At 48.9% G+C, this 8,414-nt stretch overlaps 1 pseudogene across 1 annotated transcript; it reads left to right on the forward strand.

The window, feature by feature from the left end:
- Positions 1-6,945: 6,945 nt before the first annotated feature.
- Positions 6,946-7,993, forward strand: LOC308525316 (glyceraldehyde-3-phosphate dehydrogenase-like; annotated as a pseudogene). The gene has a single exon. The product of its transcript is annotated as a glyceraldehyde-3-phosphate dehydrogenase-like (transcript).
- Positions 7,994-8,414: the final 421 nt, after the last annotated feature.

Consider the following 8,414-nt stretch of genomic DNA (forward strand, 5'->3'; position numbering starts at 1 on the left):
CAGGGAAAGGGGCAAAGGAGGGATGCTGAAAGTGATAAGGGAGGCAGCAGGGTGAACTTTGTTGTTTGTTTCTTTGTTTGTTTTTTGGGGGGGAGGGGGTAGAGTTTCCTCCTGATGAGGGGCTTCAAAGGGCAGCAACCTATTTCTGCTACCCTCTGTCTCCAGAGACACAATTTCTGATTGGCATCTGGCAGGACAGAGCAGTTGCAGGTACAGGACTGGGAGTGCCTTTCTGCATGCAGCTCCCTGGGGAGTCTCTTCCGGCCAAGGAAAGCTTTGTTCTAACCATTTCTCCCAGAGCCAGGGCTGCTGGGTGGTCTGGGGCAGGAGGGCAGAATGGAGGTGGAGCAGGGCAGGGCAGGGCAGGAAGAAACATGGGGTAGAAGAGGGGGGGGGGGGAGGGTGAAATCTCTGTGTGTGGGAAGGGAAGGGCTCATGCAGAAGAAGAGATGGGGTCAGCATAGGAAGGTTTGGAGGTACTGGGGGAGTAAGAGGGACCAGCAGATTCCAGAACAGGGGAAAGGGTCTACGGAATCCGGTGGGGTCCGCGAGGGTGAGTATAGACTAAGTCCCTACCGCAGACCCTGCATCTCAGGTGGCTAGTGGGAGGGGTCCATAGCAAGGCGCTGAGCTCCCTACACTTTGTGTCTGAGGCTCCAGAATATGTGGCCAACATGCCTGGCCGCTGCCACCCCTGTCGAAGTGCTCCCATTTGGGACACATTTGCAGACACATGGATTGTTTTTAAGTTAATGCTTTTTAATTCACTCTGTTTCCCACTTGTCATTTTTTAGGAAAGGCAGACTCTGCTGGTGTGTGTTCCCTTGGGGGGCGGCAGGGTGTTCTCAATGGGCAGAGATCCCATGAGAGACAGAGACCAAAGGCCCAGGGAGACATGGGGAATGAGGAAACAGGATCAGAGAGCAAGGAACAGGGAGAGAGATGCACAGGGCGAGACAGACTGACACAGAGAGCCCAGGGAGGCGAAGGGAGGGACTCAGCCCTAAGGGCAGAGCGAGTGTGCTGAGAAATCCTGCTTCAGGAAGCCTGATCCCTCCACCTCCAACTAAGGCCCCTGGGGCTGAGCTTGCTCTCCTCTGCTCTCTGGTTCTGTTCAGCATAGACATGGCTGAACTGGCTTCAGGGAAAGGGCTGGAAGGATGTGGCAGGCAATGGACTGAGTACAGTACGCAGGACCAGAGTCGCGGTGGTCTAGGGTTCCCAGACCAGAGAGAGAGGAGGACCTGGAGGCGTTCCCTCCCTGGTCCCGGCACACCTTCTGTTTTGAGCAAAGCCGGAATCCTGAATCCCATGCCACTGCTGTGGAGCCTGCTGTGCCGCCTAGGGTGAGCTCCCTAACCTCTCTGAGCCCTGGCTATGCCATCTGCAGGAGAGGAGCGCTGGTGGCTGAGGTTCGCAATGGCTCAGGGGGGCGAGGAGACAGAGCACGATCTAGGACACCTCGGTTTGGCAGTTACATGCGAAATCCCAGGGATCTTTGGCCTTGCTGGCGGCCCCGGGCTCACATTTATGTAGGACTTGCGCCTACAGAGAGACAGGCTCTAGCACTTCCTTCCTTCGCAGCTGAGAAACAGTTCATCCTCCCCTTTCCCCCGCCCCAGATTCCTCCTCTCCTCATCGGAGCCTGGTACTGGAGAACCTTCCCAGAGGCCAGTGTAGACACACAACTGACCGCGGACACACAAAGATATCCGCAAGCCATCAAGTGGTGGCTGTGTAGACAGTTGAGCAAACACAGACACATGATCCAGGGTGCTGTGTGGACGGGGATAGAGCTTCCCGACCAGGTGAGAGGGCTCACTGGATGGAGCAGCAGCTCCATGGGCGCCTTCACCACAGCGCAGTTCCCAGGCCCGAGTCAGCGAACTGAAAGCCTGGGACAGCAGCGGATTCCACAGGCCAGCTGCCCCTCCCCTGGCCTGCCCCCTGCGGTCCCGCCCCAGCAAGGGGCTTTGCTGGCACAGCTGGGGCTGAGCGCCTGGGGGAGGGGCGTGCGGGCGGAGAGTCCCTGGGGCCCAGGGGTTGGGGTGAGCCCTCCACCTCCAGAGCGCCCCCTTCTATTACACACTCCAGCGGGCCCTGCTCCCTTTGGCCTCGTGCTGAGCGGGCCCTGGCGATATGGGCCCCAGCATTTGGGTCCTTAGGTTTCTGTTATCTTGGCCTCCTGAGCATCCTCTCTCTGCGAAGATTTGAGGCGGCTCTCCTTGTATCCTGCCACCAGGGAGTGCCTGCTGGAGCTGAGGCCGAGGGATGAGGAGGGACAGAGTCTGGTGCTGGGCGTTTGGTGATCAGTTTGTCTGCCTGGATGGGCCACAGGATCCCAAAAGAGTGACTTTTCTGAGCTTTCATTTGCGTGTCCATACCGTGCATGCCTCCTCTGAGACACCGAGTCCAAGGGGAAGGAGAAAGGTGCGAATTCCTCACGTGTGAATGAGGCGTTACACTTTGACCTGCTAGCCTGGATCAGTGATGTAATTTTGTGGTTTCAGGAGCCTTTGGCGGGGTAGGGTTTTATATTTCTATAGAGGCCCTGTGTTCGGGTGGGGTTTGGCCAGCTTGCCTTGATGGGGGCCCAATCTGGGTGGAGCTCCCTGCTGGGGGGAGGGAAAGCCAGGGGAGGGGCCCTGGCCATTCTGCCATTTCAGTCGCTGGGCTTTTATTATATAGGATAACTATAACTAGTCCCCACTACTCGATTTCTCCCTCCCGCCCCTAGCAGTTGGTTTTTACAATAAATGAAGAGGGCAGCCACTGTGGTGTTCAGGTAGAGAAGGATCACAACCTGGGCATTTTTAAAGGATCATTCTGACTGCATCTTGGAAGAGAGGCCTTAGGAGAGATGGGAGTCTAGCAGGAGGCCAGATGAAAGGTAGTACAGCTACCTGGGTAATGATGAGGTAGGTGTGGGCTGGGCAGGGGTTGGGGGTCCAGCAGGGCGGGGCGGTTGGAGTGGTCTAATCATGAGCTTAGTGCCAAGGCAGAGTCAACTGGATTTCCTGGTACATTATAAGTGAGATGTGAGAAAAAGAGGAGTTGAGGATTTTTTGCCTAGGAACTGGACCATGGTCAAATGGGCTAATACTGAGTTGCCAGTTGCAGGAATGGGCAAAGCTGTAGAAGGAGCAGATTTGGGGGGGGGGGGGGGATTTGGAAATGTCAAGTCTGATGTCTTCTAGACATTCAAGTGAATATCTGAGGTAAAGACTTGGATACACATAGGTGCAGTTTGGGAGAGAAGTCTGGGCTGGAGATGGACATTTGGGAGTTACAATGTGTAGATCAAGCATGTCAAACTTGCAGCCACATGTGGCCCACAATGAATATTTTTGCAGCCCAGCCAATATAATGGTATATAAGAAAGATTTTAATAAAAATTTCATAACTTAATTTTTATAATATTCTGTTATACATAACTATTACTAATGAACTACAGCATTCACTAATAACTGATTATTATAATCGCATTGCATTCATTTCCCTTACACACAGATGCACCATTTCTCTCCACTTGCCGGGAGCCGGTCCATCCTTGCTGTTTCAAGGGACCTGGCATATATGGCATACTGTTCTTAATATGTTTGCTCACCTTCTTGGCACTATGTGTTTTAACCAAGGTCACCTCTCTGGGAAAGGTTGTTTCCCCAGGTAGGGATTTTCCCCTGAAGTTAGGGAGGGAATAAAACCCCTTAACTAAGTGCCAGGCGGGTAATTAATCACTTTAACTACGAATAATCATGCTTAAGCTACATAATCTCTACTCCCTGGAATGGAGATAAGAAACGCCCTAACTTTTGGAATAGAGATTGATAGGATTGGAATCAACTGGTATAAATACAGATGTAACAAGACAACAGGACACAGAACCTAGACACAGAACCTACACAGAACCTAGAGACAGAAGAACTTTGCTGGAGAGAACATGGCAAAAGATCCTGGACAGAACCTGGCTACAGAACTTGGCTGGAGAACCTAGCGAGGGAACATGGCTACAGAACCTGGCTGGAGAACCTGGAGAACCTAGCAAGAGAACATGGACACAGAACCTGGCTGGAGATCCTAACCAGAACTTCACTGGAGATCCTGACCAGAACTTGGCTAGAGATCCTGGCTAGGCTGCTGATCAACTGAACGCTGTCTCCGTGTCATTCCTTCTTCGCCGACTCCGTCCACACCTTTGGGGACCTCTGGACCTGTTGGGGTTGGACCCCAGCATCCACTAATACTAGCAGCGACTATTTTAGCAGACAATAACCACATCATTAGTCTTGTACTGATTAGTTTGGTGTGCACAATAGGTTTATTTGCATTACGCTTATTAGTTTGTGCAGTTATTCAGTGTCTGGTAAGTTAATGTTCAGGAAAAAATATTAATTTTTATTAACATGTTCTATTATTTTATGTTAATGATTACTCATTTATTTCAGCCCTTTGGATTCAGCATGTCTCTATCGAAATAAACCTATGTTCTTATGAAAATTCAAGCTTTTGTTTTTTTGTGGCCCATATAAATTTAAAACTTGTTTATTTGACCCGTGTTAGCTTTTGAGTTTGACATGCTTGGTGCAGATAGTATAGCAAGATAAGGGGACAAGTGAGGACAAGGAAGGGAAGAGGACAAGAACACTGTGACAAGATGAAAGTGAGGAACAGTGGGAGCCAGAGGGAGGGAGGCAAGACCAGTGAGGAAGCCAATCCAAGAGAGAGTGGTGTCTGGGAGCCCAGTGAGGACAATGCATGTGAGACAGAAAAAAGTTATGTAGGTAGGGGCAGACCATGGGAAGAGGAAGTGAAATCAGGAACCCAGCTGGGCGGAGTTAGTGAGACACCCCAACTGGGGTGGAAAGGAAGGGTGCATGAGAGGCATGAACTTTGAACTGTGTGGAAATTGATAAGACAGACAGTGTGCAGATAACCAATCACAAGGTCGTGAAGCAAGCACATATACAAAAAAGAGCGTGCTCCCTTCTCCTCTTCCCTGGCACAGTGCACAAAGGTTACCTGATGCTCCTGTTGTGGGGGAGCCCACGTGGCTTACGGCCTGTTGGGCCTCCACACATGGACTAGTTGACTTTAATTAGCTTGGATGCTGAACTACTCCTGATTGTAACATGGAGAGGAAGCTCTGGACACTGGCCTATTCCTGGTACCCTAGCTGCACCTTTTCCAGGACTCGCTTCTCCCAATAAACTTTCATTCCATTAATCGTTTTTGTCCGAGACTTCATTTTTCGATTTTCACAAGACAAGAACTTAGACTCAAAACACCCACATCTTTGGTTGCACATAGAGGGGACGGAGCCATCAACATGGTCAAATGGGGTAATACTGAGAAGTCAAGCAAGTTGAGAACTAAGACTTTGGATTTAGCAGCACAGGGGTGGGAGTTTATTAGTGACTGCTAAGGAAAAAGATGGTTTCTGAATTCCCTCTCAGACCGCCCCTCCAGTGTGTAGGGCCGCCATCATGGCCAGGCCCTGGCGCTGGGCCGCCTGGATTCCTCATATCCTCTACTGCCTTCCCAGCAGACCTGTGTCAGGGGCGGCCACTCCCTGCTAGAACAGGGCACAGTGCTGTGGTAGCAGCCATACGTACACATTTGACAAGTGGCTTCTAGAGACGGTATTTCTCAATCAAAGGACATTGTTTTCATGGATGAAATTTCAGCCCAAAGAACTTGCATTTCAGAAGTGAGCCTGGAGTGTGTAGGAAAGGGAGAGCTGGACAGAAACTGATGGGCACAGGTCCCTGGTCCCAGCTCTTCTGTCAACAGCTCCATTGCTTTGCATCTCTCAACTCGCTTCTCTTGGCCAAAGCTGCCCCGTCTGTGAAACAAGGGGTTCGGCTGACAGATTCTCGCTCTGTCCAGATGACAGACCCCGTATGAGTGGCTTTGTGTATAAGTGTGACTTTTCAGAACATCAAGGATTTCTGATATATTTAATTTTACTATAAAAATAATTTTTCCAGCAAAAAAAAATAGGCCTCAATTCTATAGTTTTATTGGACTTATTTGATTGTATATGTTTTATTAGACATAGGCTGTGGGAAAAGGAACAGCTGTTGACCCTACCCAGAATCTCACTTTAGAGCCATTTATTGCCTACTCGGATAGAGAGTGTACACTTATTTAAGAAAAATGAATGGTAGAAAACTTTGAATTGAGAAAATCCTACTCATTGACTAATTCTTTTAATCCCTGGATTTGGGGAAAGATAAACCACCAATTGATTGAAATTCTGGAGCAATTTTAGCCACAGGAAACCAGATTTCTAAGCCAGGGTCCCTGCTAGACAATCTCTAACTAGCGTCCCCTCCAGCTGAGTCTAAAATTCTACAAAGAAGCACCTTCTTCCTCTTCAGCCAAGAGCCATGGGTGAGGCCAGAAGCTAAAGTCAGCTGCCTCCCCAGAAGTTGAATGGCTTTATTTTATTTTAGATAATAAATTAAATAAGGTTTCGGGAAGGGTCTTCAGAGATGAGATATCTAAAGCTGCCAGTTATACTCCTCTGTAAAAGTGAGGGCCGCCGAAGGAAAGAGTAAAGGACCATTTAGAAATTTCAACCTCAGAATCAAAATATTTGTGCAGACACAGACATGTATGAGCATTCCTTAGAAAGTAAAGCAGGGAAAGAATTGATTACTTCTTTTCTGCCTCTGCTTAGAAAGCCCAATATATGCAATTATCACAGTAGCCTCTAGATGGCAGCCAAAGAAAGGAAAGAAAATTCTTGGTAGGGGAGACCAGTAGAAACTAATTAAAGCTACAAAAACAAATATATATATATATATATATATATATATATATATATATATATATATATATTTAAATACAGCAGAATAGGAATAGACAGACAAGCTCTCTGCTCCTCCTGTTCGTCAGACAGCTGCTCCTCCTGCGCAGCGCCAGCCACAACTCTGAGACGTGATGGTGAAGGTCGGAGTGAACAGATTTGGCCACATTGGGTGCCTGGTCACCTGGGCTGCTTTTAACTCTGGCAAAGTGGATATTGTCGCCATCAATGGCCCCTTCATTGACCTCAACTACATGGTCTACCTGTTCCAGTAGGATTCTACTTATGGCAAGTTCAAGGGCACAATCAAGGCTGAGAACAGGAAGCTTGTTATCAATGGAAAGTCCATCTCCATCTTCCAGGAGCGAGATCCCACCAACTACCCCCGAGAAAGGTGAGGCTCACTTGAAGGGTGGAGCCAAGAGGGTCATCATCTCTGCCCCTTCTGCGGATGCCCCCATGTTTGTGATGGGTGTAAACCATGCCAAGTATGACAACTCCCTCAAGATTGTCAGCAATGCCTCCTGCACCACCAACTGCTTGGCCCCCCTGACCAAGGCCATCCATGACAACTTTGGCATCATGGAGGGACTCATGACCACAGTCCATGCCATCACTGCCACCCAGAAGACTGTAGATGGCCCCTCTGGGAAGCTGTGGCGTGATGGCTGAGGGGCTGCCCAGAACATCATCCCTCCTTCTACTGGCACTGTCAAGGCTGTGGGCAAGGTCATCCCTAAGCTGAACAGGAAGCTCACTCACTGACAAGGCCTTCCTTGACCCACCCCCAAGGTGTCAGTTGTGGATCTGACCTGCTGCCTGGAGAAAGCTGCCAAATATAATGGCATCAAGAAGGTAGTGAAGCAGGCATCAGAGGGCCCCCTCAAGGGCATCCTAGGCTATACTGAAGACCAGGCTGTCTCCTGTGACTTTAACAGTGACACCCCCTCCACCTTTGATGTTGGGGCTGGCATTGCCCTCAGTGACCACTTTGTCAAGCTTGTTTCCTGGTATGACAAGGAATTTGTCTACAGCAACAGGGTGGTGGACCTCATGGTCCGCATGGCCTCCAAGGAGTCAGAGCCCCCTGGACCACCAGCACCAGCAAGAGGAAGAGAGGCCCACAGCTGCTGGGGAGTCCTTACCCCAGATGGATCCCTCAACACACTGAGAATCTCCTGACCACAATTTCCATCCCAGAGCCCCTGAAGAAGGGGAGGGGCTTAGGGAGCCCTACCTTGTGCACCACCAATAAAGTTCACTGTACCCAGCCAAAAAAGAAAAAAAAAAGTAAATAGATAAAATGTGAAGAAAAAAACAAAACTAAGGAAACTTTGCATATGATATATAACCAATTTCTTAAGAGAAAGTCCCATTCCAAACTACTTAGAATTCTAAACCAATTAATAACTTACTTGGAAGAAGAAATGTAAGGCATACAAATTGGAAAAGAAGAAGTAAAATAGTCGTCATTCACAGATGACATGATACTGTACATAGAAAACCCTGAAGACTCCATCAAAAAGTTATTAGACTTAATAAATGAATTCAGAAAGGAGGCAGGATACAAAATTAATGACAAGAAATCTATGGCATTTCTATA

The sequence above is a fragment of the Myotis nattereri genome, assembly GCF_964212035.1.
Source record: "Myotis nattereri genome assembly, chromosome: 1".
NCBI lineage: Eukaryota > Metazoa > Chordata > Mammalia > Chiroptera > Vespertilionidae > Myotis > Myotis nattereri.